The sequence below is a fragment of the Carica papaya genome, chromosome 9 (assembly GCF_054855325.1).
Source record: "Carica papaya isolate Zhongbai chromosome 9, ASM5485532v1, whole genome shotgun sequence".
NCBI classification, from domain to species: Eukaryota; Viridiplantae; Streptophyta; class Magnoliopsida; order Brassicales; family Caricaceae; genus Carica; species Carica papaya.
Window position 1 is genome coordinate 28,473,860 of NC_142317.1, and position 12,482 is coordinate 28,486,341.

A 12,482-nucleotide genomic window follows, 5' to 3' on the forward strand; every position below is an offset into this window, starting at 1 on the left:
TACGATTATGACATGATTTGACATGATTGATTTGATAATAAAGTAAATTATTTTCATAATAACACGAGTCCCGATGGTGAGTAAATAAGGTACCCCTTTATTTAAAGTTTAATTACTTTTGAAATCTTAGTGATGTTATTTAAATATTATTTTTCTTATTGAGTATGTGGAACTCACCCCTTTTCATGCCCTCTTAGATAAGGACAATAGTGAGGAACTGATCGTTGACCTATTTATTGAAGCATTTGAGTATCCCGTGGATCTATAAACCGTTATGAGTGCATGTTTTGTTTCGTATTCTAATGAGTTCATCTTTTGTAGAAGCTTGTATTTACTTTTGTTTTGCCTCAGATTATAAGATTTGGAACTCTATTATTATTTTGTAAGAGATTGTAATATTTTATTTCGTTGCATATAATTATCTTAAATGCACTCATATCTGTTTTTGTATTTGGCACTCTTATGCTTTAATTAGTATTTGGGATGTCACAGCAGTCACATGACTTCAATGTAACATTTTATTGTATACACCACACATAAATAACCTTTACTAATTCAGTCCATAATGCCAAAACAACCTCTATAATTTGTCTTGTCAAGGCATTCCATGTTGATTAAATGCTAAATTGTGCACCCATGATTAAAAAATAGAACAATAGAAATAAACTTTGATGCACAAAATGTCAATTATTCAACCACTAAAACATTCATCGTCATATTATGGATTACTCAAAAGACCTAACTTTACAACATGTCCTACATATGTCTTTTAAGGTAATCTTTTAGTCGATGGATCAACAATCATAATGTGGTACTAATATTTTTAATAAACACTTGTTATTTTTGGACTCTTTCTATAACAATTAAATACTTTAAGTTCATGTGTTTGGATCCACTAAAATATTTTCCATTCTTAGAGAAGAAAACAACTGTGATATTATTACAAAATATTCTCAGTGGCTTTGCAATAGAGTAAACAACACCAAGCCTTGAGATAAAATTTTACAACCACCAAGCATGACTTGAGGCTTTAAAACATGCTATAAACTCATCCTCTATTGTGGATGAGGCAGTAATGGACTGTTTTACACTCTTCCATGAAATTGCCCCATTTGCTAGCATAGAGACAAAACCTAAAGTAGACTTTAAACTATCACGACAATCACCATAATCTGAGTTTGAATATCTAGAGACCTATAACTGTTATGATCTTTTATATGTGAGCATATAATCTTTTATTCATTGAAGATACCTCATAACATTTGTTTTTTAGTTTTTTAGTGTTTAATTCTTGGATCACTTTGATATCTTCCTAGTATACTAGCAGCATAGCTAATATTTGGTCCAGTACAGGTTTGGGCATATATCAAACTTCCCACAACATATGCATAAGGAATTTTCTTCATCCGCTCCCTTTCTAAGTCATTCCTTCGGCAGTGAGTTTTATTTAATTTGTCGCCCTTCATAATGGGTGCAATACTGACCGAACATAACTGCATATTGAATCTCTCTAGAATTTGGTTGATATATCATTTTTGAGACAAACCTAATAATCCTCGAGATCAATCTCTAAAGATTTCTATTCCAATAACATAGGCTGCCTCACTTATATCAACCATTTGAAAATTTTTAGAGAAATATTTCTTAGTTTCGTATAACAAACAAAGATCACTCCTAGCTAACAAAATATCATCCACATGTAGCATGAGAAATATAAATTTGTTTCCATTAATTTTTAGATATATGCATTGATCAACAATATTTTTCTTAAATCTGAAAGATGTAATGGGATCATTGAACTTTATATACCATTGTCTGGAAGCTTATTTAAGACCATAAATGAATTTTTTTAATTTGCAAACTAAGTTTTCTTTTCTTTTCTTTGTGAACCCTTCATGTTTTTCTGTATAGATATCTTTATCCAAATTCCCATTCAAGAAAATTGTTTTCACATCCATTTGATGTAATTCTAAATCAAAATGTGCTGCAAGTGTCATGATGATTCTAAGGGAGTCATTTTTAGAAATTGGAGAGAAGGTATCTCTATAATCTATACCTTCCTTTTAAGTAAAACCTTTGATCATTAGTTTGCCTTTAACATCGTGTTTGGTCTTGAAGACCAATTTACAACTGATAATTTCACAATTATTAGGTAATTCGACAAGCTCTCATACATCATTATGGTCTATAGATTTCAAATCTTCTTTCATAGTTTCTATCCATTTATTAGAATCATCACTTTTCATGGCTTGTGAAAACGTAATCGAATCTATTCTTATCCCAATATCAAAATAAGATTCTTGTAGATATACCATAATCATCTAATACAGTATTTTTCCTTTCCTTTTGAGATCTTTTTAAAGGCATTGATTGAGGTTGTTTTATAACATTTTCAATGACGACATCCTCTTGTGGTAATGAACCATTTTTATTTTGTAACTCATTTTCTATAACTTATTGAGAAGGATGAGCCATAATTGTTTTTTTAGGCAAAAAAGGTGGTGGGATATCCACTCTTATTTCCTTAAGATCTATTTTTCTTGGTTCTTCACTTCCACTAATTTCACCATTCTCTAAGAATCTGGTATTGCTGGTTTCAACTACTCTCGTACCATGGTTAGAACAGTAAAATCTATACCCTTTAAACTTATCTGAATAACCAATAAAATTTCCAGAAATTATCCTTATATCTAGCTTTTTCTCATAAGGATTGAAGATTCTTGCCTCTACTAGACCGTATATGTAAATGTCTTAAACTTGGTTTCCTACCAGTCGACAACTTAAAATGAGTTACAGATATTGCCTTAGTAGGAACTCTGTGACATCTCAAATGTTAAATAAGGCATAAGCGTGTCAGATACAGAAATAGATTACGAGTGCATAATAGATAAATGTATGCAGCGAAACAAATAATTACAAATCTCTTACAAAATATATGAGTTTCCAATTACATGTATATATATATGAGGCTAGAATTAACCACAAAATAAAAAATAACAAAATACAAAAGAGAGACATTTCTATCATTATATAAATGGACTCATTAGAGTGTAAAATAAGTCATGCTCTTAGAAAAGTTTATGGATCCACGGGATCCTCAAAGACTTCAAGGGATAGGTTAGTGGTGGAGGAGGTGTTCCTCCTTCGTTTTTTGTGCCGAGCATCTTTTTCTCTCTTTACTTGATTTTACCACTTGGTGTAAATCCAATGGCTCCCAATTTATATAAATAGGGGCCCTTCCTTCCCATTTTCTCCGCACTTTCATTCTTCCACCTTTCAAGAATTAGAGAAAGAGAGAGAGGGAGAGCAAGAAAAGAAAAATGGTGTAAAAGAAATTATCAAGGTTTCGGTAAGGAATTTAGTATTTTTTAAAACGTCTTAAAAGCTATTTTTAGACAAGAAGAAAAGATTAAATTAATAATTTGTGATCTTTCCTATTTTTTCATGCTTTCGTGTTTATAGATTTAATAAGTGGAATTGTTCTTAATTTTAAGCATGCTATGTGATTTATAAACACTTGATGATTTGCATGTAATTAAAAAAATATGAAACTGGTAAGGTTACCTGGAAAATAAAAGAAACAAAAAAAAAAGAGGTAAAATAAAGCATGAATGGTCCGAAATATGTATCTGTATTGACATGTATAATGCATCAACTGTCTCGTTAGGCTTTTTATCTCTAAGAGGTATCTATTCCCCTAACCCCATCTAGGGTATCTATTCCCCTAACCCCATTTGGGGTATCTATTTTCTCCTTCCCCATTTGGATGACAGCATACTCTCTGACGAGAGTGGTGACGCGAATATCTGTTAGGGGTCACCTTTGGCTAAGTACTGTCGTGATTATAGAATATTTGATAGGACTACTATTGTTGGTATAGCCGTGGTCATAGATCGTACCATGGTTTGGCAAGCCAGAAATGTGCCTGAGCAAATTGCCATTTGTGTATATGATCTGGTCATTCCACATAGGAGTCAAAAATCTGTATCTGCCTTGAGAGGTGGAAGTCGTAACAACTTCACAAAGCATGACACAAAAATTTGAGCATTTCATTATTTATTTCATTTTCTCTATTATCTGGTATGATATGTGTTTGTTTTGATTATATTAACGTGATGTTTTCTCTAATAAATAAATTATTTTCATAAGGTAAGATAGGTATACGAAATAACTAAATGGTAAGTATGAATGTTAAATTATTCACCTTTAAAATCTTAACATATTATTTAAATACTGTTTTTTTTTACTGAGCATACGGAACTCACTCTTTCCATGCACCCCCCAGATGAGGAAGAAAATGAAGAATTGCTTGCTGACCCACTTATCGAAGTTTATGAGGATCCTGTAGATCTGCAAAACTTGAGCGCATTATCATTTCTGCACTCTGATGAGTCCAATAGTATATTGAAAGAAGTGGCCGTCTTTTATATTTTGACTTTGTATTTTGCAGCCACTTCTTGCCTTAGTTATATATATAATTGGAACTCATATATTTGTAAGAGATTTGTATTAATTTGCTCTACTGTATATGATTTTTATCATGCATTTGTAATTTTATTTTTGTATTTGATACCCACATGCCTTAATTAGCATTCAGGATGTCACAAACTCATCATACTCTTAACCATTTCCATTAAGTATGATTATAACTTTTAGCAACACCATTCTACTGTGGCATACCTACCATTATGTATTGATCATAAATGCCATGCTTTTCCAGGAATTTGGCAAAGAGATCAAGATTTCTCCTGACCCATCATATCTAGCATAGTATTCACCATCTCGATCAGATCTAACAATCTTAATCTTTCTATCTAATTGTCTCGCAACCTCTATAATGAACACCTTAAAGATGTCAATGAAAGTGAAAAAATATCTCTCTCCAGTGAAACAAGTAATGGAGAGTGGTTAGCAAATGTCTGTATGAATTATCTCAAGAAGCTCATTACTTCTTGTGTCACCTTTCTTTGTATGTTTAGTTTGCTTTCCTATTATACAATATATGCGTACTTAGAAATCAATGAAGTCAAGATTTCGTATAATTTCATCATTTACTAATCTCTCAATTCTTTCCCTAGATATATGCCCTAACCTTTTATGCCATGAGAATGAAGAATTTTTATTAATTAAGCAACGTTTTGAATCAATATTTGAATGCAAGGTAATTAAAGCTTGTGCAAATTCATGATTCAATAAAATTTTATATAAACTACCATATAAAATACCAGAACCAGCTGTCATTGAATTAAACACTAAACTTACTTTCCATAATTAAAATAAACTAAATATCTAACAACATCTAATTTGGACAGTGAAATTAAATTTTTAGAAATCGAAGGAACATAAAAAGTGTTCAAAAGATCCATCTAATGACCAGTCTCTAATAGTAAGCGATAGGTACCTACAACTACCACTTCTACTTTGAGACGATTTCCCATATAGACAAACTTTTCACTTTCTTTCAGTTTTTGGGTTGTAAGGAATCCCTGCATTGAATTAGTAATATGAGTTGTGGCTCTAGAATCAATCCACCAAGTATTAGAAGGAACCTTAGTAAGATTTGATTCATAACATACAAAAGAAAGATTCATACCTTTTTTTTTCGAACCAAGCCTTATGCTTATTACATTCCTTTTTTGCATGACCACCTATCTTGCCACAAAAGTAGCATTTCAGAGTAAATTTTCTATCATGACTTTGGTTATTCTTCCCAGGTTTACTCTATTTCTTTCGTGGAATATTCTTTACTTTTTTGGATTTGCCTTTATTCTTCATACCTCCATGAGTAACTACAAGGGCAAAATTGTCTATCTTGCTTTAATCTTATGTCCTCCTCAACACACTTGCTAGTAAGCTAATTCATGTTCCATTTCTCATTATTAGTGTTACAATGAATTTTAAATGGAGCACATTGTGAAGGAAGTGAGTTAAGGACAAATTTTACTAAAAAGGACTCATCCATGTTCATGCCCAATGCCTTAAGTTTTGCAGCCTTTTCAACCATGTTCAAAATGCATTGTTGAATGCCTTTCTAACCATCATATTTTATGGTGGTCAATTCAGGCATCAACGTATCTGCAAGAGACTTATCAGTGCGTTTAAAACGTTCCTCCACAGACTTCAGAAATTCTGAGGCTATCTTAGTTTGAGGGAGAGAAGTTTTAATGTTAGTGGTAATAGTCATTCTCATAAACATAAGACTGAGTTTGTTTGACCTTGTCCAAGTTTTCAATTGTTCTATTTGCTCAAGAGTACTATTATTGGTAGCTTCAGGAGGTTTTTCAAGTATTAAAGACAGGTCAAGATCTAATAAACCAAGTGAGAATTAGACCCCTTCATACCACTCTACAAAATTCGAGCCATCAAAAGTTATCATTCCATATACAAGAGAATATAGTGAAGTGAGAACTATAAAAATTTAACAATGCTTACTGTAAGGACTTAAGTATATCTATAATATGAAATTTATAAATGATGAACTATTGATATCACTACCATTTTTTTCTGTAGATAAAACATTAGCATATCTAATGTTCACTCAAAGGGACTTAAAATACTTAATATTTTGCATCATTTATATGTTACCTTTGGGTATCCATTTAAATAACATAAAATAAACTATTAATTCATAATTATTAGAAAGTGACACTCCTTTAGGTTAGTTTTAATCTTATAATTACAAAAATATATATGTTATTCCTTTATAAGTCTCTCTTAATTCTTTAATGTAGTTTAACTAATGCAAGACTCAATGTAACACCCCACACATCACTGTGCTTAATTTATTTGGAAAATCCTATTTATTCGGGTCTTTAGGTCACATTGAACTCATTTAATTTTCTACACAAATTATTATTATAATTCCTGAATTATGCTAATTTTTATTTATTTTAATTTTATTTTATTTTAGTCTAATTATTTATTTTAAAAAAATGAATTTCAAAGAAATGAAAAAATGGGAGAAAATCTCCCAGGAAAGGGCTACCCGCGCTGGCAAGTGCGCACACGCGTAAAGCTAGCTTGAGACGCGCACATAGTACGCACATCCCATTCGCGCGCGCAGCGCCGGTAAACACTGTGAGTGTCTTGTCGCATGCGGACAGGGCCTGCATATTGTGCGCTCACCGTTCGTGTAGCAGGTATTCGCAGATAGGCCCCTGTGCGCTTGGGGCCTGCGCGTAGGCTAGCCTACAGTGCGCCGAGCGGTGAGGCCACTGCCACCTCGGGCAGTGTGCTGACACCCACCTCGAGCGGCATGCTGCCGCTGTTAGTGGAGGAGGTCTTCTGCCTCCATTTTTTGTGCTGAGCATCTATTTCTCTCTCTTCATCAAATTTCACCACTTGGTATAAATCCAACAACTCCCAATTTCTATAAATAAAGGTCCTTCCTTCTCATTTTCTCCATATTTCCATTCTTCCACCTTTTAAGAATTAGAGAGATAGAAAGAAAGTGATTTAGAGAGAGAAGAAAAAGAAGAAAAGAAGAACAGTGTAGAAAAAATTATCAAGATTTCAGTAAGGAATTTAGTATTTCTTTAAACATTTTAAGGGGAATTTTTAGACAAGAAAAGACTAAATTGATAATTTGTGATCTTACTTATTTTTGCATGTGGTTATGTTTATAGGTTTAATAAGTTGAATTGTTCTTGATTTCAAGCATGCGATGTGATTTATAGGCACTTGATGATTTGCGTGTAATGAAAATAATATGAACCCGGTAAGGTTACCTGAAAAATAAAAGAAACAAAAAAAAAGAAAGGTGGAATAAAGCATGAATGGTCTGAAGTATATATCGGTATTGACATGCATAATGCATCAAGTGTCTTGTTAGGCTTTTTATTTCTGAGGGATATATGTTCTCCTAACCCTATATGGGGTATCTGTTCCCCTAACCCCATCTGGTCTAGAAAGATGTAAGAGAATCACTCCGTGTGGATGATGGCGTACCCTCTGACAAGAGTGGTAACACGAATATCTATTAGGGATCACCTTTGCCTAAGTACTGTTGTGACTATAGGATATCTGATAGGACTACTATGGTTTGTACGACTGTGGTCATAAATCGTACCATGGTTTTGCAAGCCGAAAATATTTATGAGCAAATTGCCGTATCTATATATGATCTAGTCATTCTACATGGGTAGTTAAAAATCTGTATCTGCCTTCACATATGGAAGTCGTAACGACTTCATGAAGCATGACATGAAAATATGACAATTTCATGATTTATTTGATTTTCTGTACTATCTAATATGATGTGTATTTGTTTTGATTATATTAATGTGATTTTTTTTTAATAAATAAATTATTTTCATAAGGTAAAATAGGTCTACGAAGTAACCAAATTGTAAGTATGAATGTTAAAATAATTCACATTTAAAATCTTACAATGTTATTTAAATATTATTTTCCTTACTGAGCATACAGAACTCACTCTTTCCATGCCTCCCAGATGAGGAAGAAAATGAGGAATCTCTAGCTGACCTACCCGTTGAAGTTTATGAGGATCCCATGGATCTCTAAAACTTGGATGCTTGATCATTCCCGCATCTAATGAGTCCAATAGTATAATAAAAGAAGTGGCCCTCTTTTGCATTTTAACTTAGTATTTTGCAGCCACTTCTGGCATCAGTTATATATATGTAATTGGAACTCATATATTTGTAAGAGATTTGTACTAATGTGCTCTACTGCATATAATTTTTATCATGCACTCGTAATTCTGTTTCTGTATCTGTATTTGACACCCACATGCTTTAATTAGCATTTGAAATATCAAATATGGTATCAGAGCATAATTACGCGGATAAAATCCCTTACACTGAGGCCTTAGGTAGAAAGATCCTTAGAGTACTTAGGAAGAATATGTCATCTTTTCAAAAAATTAGACCACCAACTCTTGTCTTCCTCTCTTTTGTAGGAATGATTTGAGGAAGACCATCCATAGAGTGTACTGAGCGGTTTGAAGCCCTGGATCACCCGACCAGGGTTGAATTTGCCAAACTCTTCTAAGCCATCAAAGTATTGGCTACAGTTATAAGACAAAATAAGTCAACCCTTATTCACTTCTTGCCTCAGAATACCGAATGACCGAAAGGTCTATTTCCCACAACATAACAGAGTTTAGGAAGCTTAACTCGCTGCATTTTGTAGGTGGCTCTGACCCTTTAGTAGCTGAAGCCTAGATCCTATAGATAAAGAAGCTTTTCTCTGTTCTAGACCTGATTGAGGAATAGAAGGTTCCCCTTGTAGCTTTTATGCTTAACGGTGAAGGCGAACACTGGTGGCAACTTAAGAAGGAAGTCCTACGTACCCCTACCACCTGAGAAGTTTTCATTGATGCATTATTTGATAACTTTTTCCCTATCTATGTCTAAAAAAAGAAGGAAGAGGAATTTCAAGACCCTCCACCAAGAAATCTAACGGTTACCCAGCATATAACCTATTTTGTCCAACTGCCTAGGTTTGCCCCTCTAATGGTCACCCCCAAAAGTCAAAAAGCTAGGAAGTTTCTAAAAGAATTCGTGCTAACATCTATGATCGAGTTGTGATGCTAAGACCCAGCTCATATACAGAGGTGTTAGAACATGTCTAGTTGGCTAAAGGCCCCATCTCGGCTAAGCACCAACGCATTGTCCGAGTTCGTACCCAACAACAACAACCCCAACAGCTTAGATAAAGATTGCCTGATCCAATAAGTAGCCACCTCGATTAACGAACCAGAGTTGCCCTTCCTCTTGCTTTGGCTCCCCCATACAAGTTAGCCTTCCTGACTTACCCAACCCTGTCAGCATTGTGGTTGCTTGCATGGGGACCTACCCTATCCGTGTATCAATCACACCTGCTATCGGTGCGGAAGCACCCGGAATCTTATAAAAGATTGCCCCCAGCGACCGAAGGACGTGGCCAGGCCTGTAGCACAAGATCAAGTGTACCACTTAAATGAATCTGGTGCTTTGCCCACTTCTATTCTCATCTATGGTATGCTTTCTATTCATGATATTTTTGCCAAGGCTTTGATCGATATAGGTGTTACTCACTCTTTATTTCTTGTGTATTCTCTTATAAGATTGACAGTAGGCCAGAATCTTTAAAAAAATATTAATGGTACAAACTCCCTCTAGGGAATTATTAGAAGCTCACTGTGTATATGAAAATTGTAAAATAAAAGCTTTAGGGATAGAAGTATTTGTGAATATAATATTGTTAAATTTTTTAGAATTTGATGTGATATTAGGAATAGACTGGTTAGAAAACTATAGAGCAATAATTGATTGTGTAAGTAAAATTATAACTTTGTAGCCCCCAAAAAAGAAATAAAATTTATTGTTATTATTTTCCTAACAATTCAATAAACAAGAATATGGGTGTTGATCTTGCTATGTGTTCCATACTGATTGTTTGCAACTTTCCAGATGCTTTCCCATCAAACTTTCTGATCTGCCTCCTCGTGAGAAGTAGAGTTCTTAATTGAATTGTTGCTCAGAACCTAGCCAATCTTGAAGCTTGCCTGTCATATGAGTCATCCTGAGCTTGCAGAACTAGAAAATATGTTTTATGAAATACACAAATATTTCGTGTCATGTTTCGTAAAGCTATTACAAACTTCCATCTCTGAGGGTAGATAGAGATTTATAACTACCCAAGTGGAATGATCATATCAGATACAGATTCGACAATTTGCTCAGGCCCACTTCCAGTTGGCCAAACCATAGTATGATCTATTACCACAACCGTACCAACAATAGTAGTCCTAATAGATATCTATAGTCATGATATTACTTAGCCACGAGTGACGCCTATAGATAGTGTGATACCATTCTCGTCAGAGGGCACACTGTCATCCACTAGGAGCACTCCTCTTATGTCTTTCCAGACCAGATAGGGGAGGGAGAAATAGATACCCTAAAGGGCAAAGGGAATAGATACCCCTAAGATATAAAAAGCCTAACGAGATACTTGATGCAATATGCATGTCAATATAGATACATTTCAGACCATACAGGCTTTATTCCACTTTTCTCTTTTTCTCTTCTTTTTACTTTTTTTATTACAGACTACATATTACACATATTGTATGCAAATTTATCAAGTGTCATTAATTCACATAGCATGCTTGAAAATCAGAGCAATTTGACTCATTTGAACACAGAGGCATGCAAAACAGACAAGATAACAATCATATTAAATTTACTTATCTAAAAATATTCCTTAGGACGTTGAAAGTAATATTAAATTCCTTACCAAAACCTTGATGTTTTCTTCGTCACTATTTTACTTTCTTTCTATTCTTCCCTCACTATTTTCCTTTCTTTCTATTCTTCCCTCACTATTTTCCTTTCTTTCTATTCTTCCCTCACTATTTTCCTTTCTTTCTCTTATTCTCTCACTATTTTACTCTCTCTCTCTAAATCTTGAAAAATGGAAGAAATGAAAGTGTGGAGAGAAAGGGAAGGGGAAGGGCAATTTATACAATTTTGGAATCATATGATTCATGCCAAGTGGTGAAATCTGGTGAAGAGAGAGAAGAAAAAGATTATGTGCACAAAAAATGAGGGAGGAAAATTTCCTCCACCGACGGCGATGACGCGCCGCCTAAGGCAGTGGAGATGCAGTGCCCAAGGTGGCAGTGCTCGGCAGGCGCGCTGCAAGCTAGCTTGTAGGCATACAGGTCTGCTACTGCACGCACAGGGGCTAGCCTACCTACTGTGCGTATCCCCCACGTCCACTCTACATGCATGCATACGTGCACAGTGCCCAGCACCCGTGCGGTAAACTACTTTCTTGCAGGATTTTTCCTGCGAGTGGGTTTTCTTTCGTTTCACTGTTTTTCCACTTGTTTTCTAAATTTTTTCTTTGAAATAAAATAAAATAATTTAAAATATTTTAAGATGAAATAATAAAATAATAAAAGAAATCAAATAAAAAAAGATCAGGATCACGAATCTCAAGAAATATTAAACAACATAAATTAATTTAAGTTTAAGGAGGCTAATGACCCAAATAAATGGAGTTTCCAAATTATTTTAGCACAGTGATAGGCAAGGTGTTATATCCCTCCCACCTAAAAAAATTTGGTTCCCAAATTTATTTCGAATAAGTTTGGATATTTTTTCCTCATTTCGTCCTCCAATTCCCATGTTGCTTCTTTTGAGGTTTGATGCTGCCAGTGTACCTTCACTATGGGAATCATCTTGTTACGCAAGACCTTATCGATCCACCTAAGAATTTTCACAGGAACCTCCTCATAGGTCATATCGGCCTATACCTGTACCTCATCACAATGAATAACATGAGAAGGATCAGGGTGGCACTTATTGAGCATTGAGACATGAAAGATATCATGTAAACTCGCGAACTCTCGAGATAAAGTGAGGTGGTAAGCCACGGGTCCAATGCGCTCGACGATTGATAAAGGTCCCACATAACGAGGGCTAAACTTTCCTCTCTTTCCAAATTGCATCTTACCTTTGTAGGGGTAG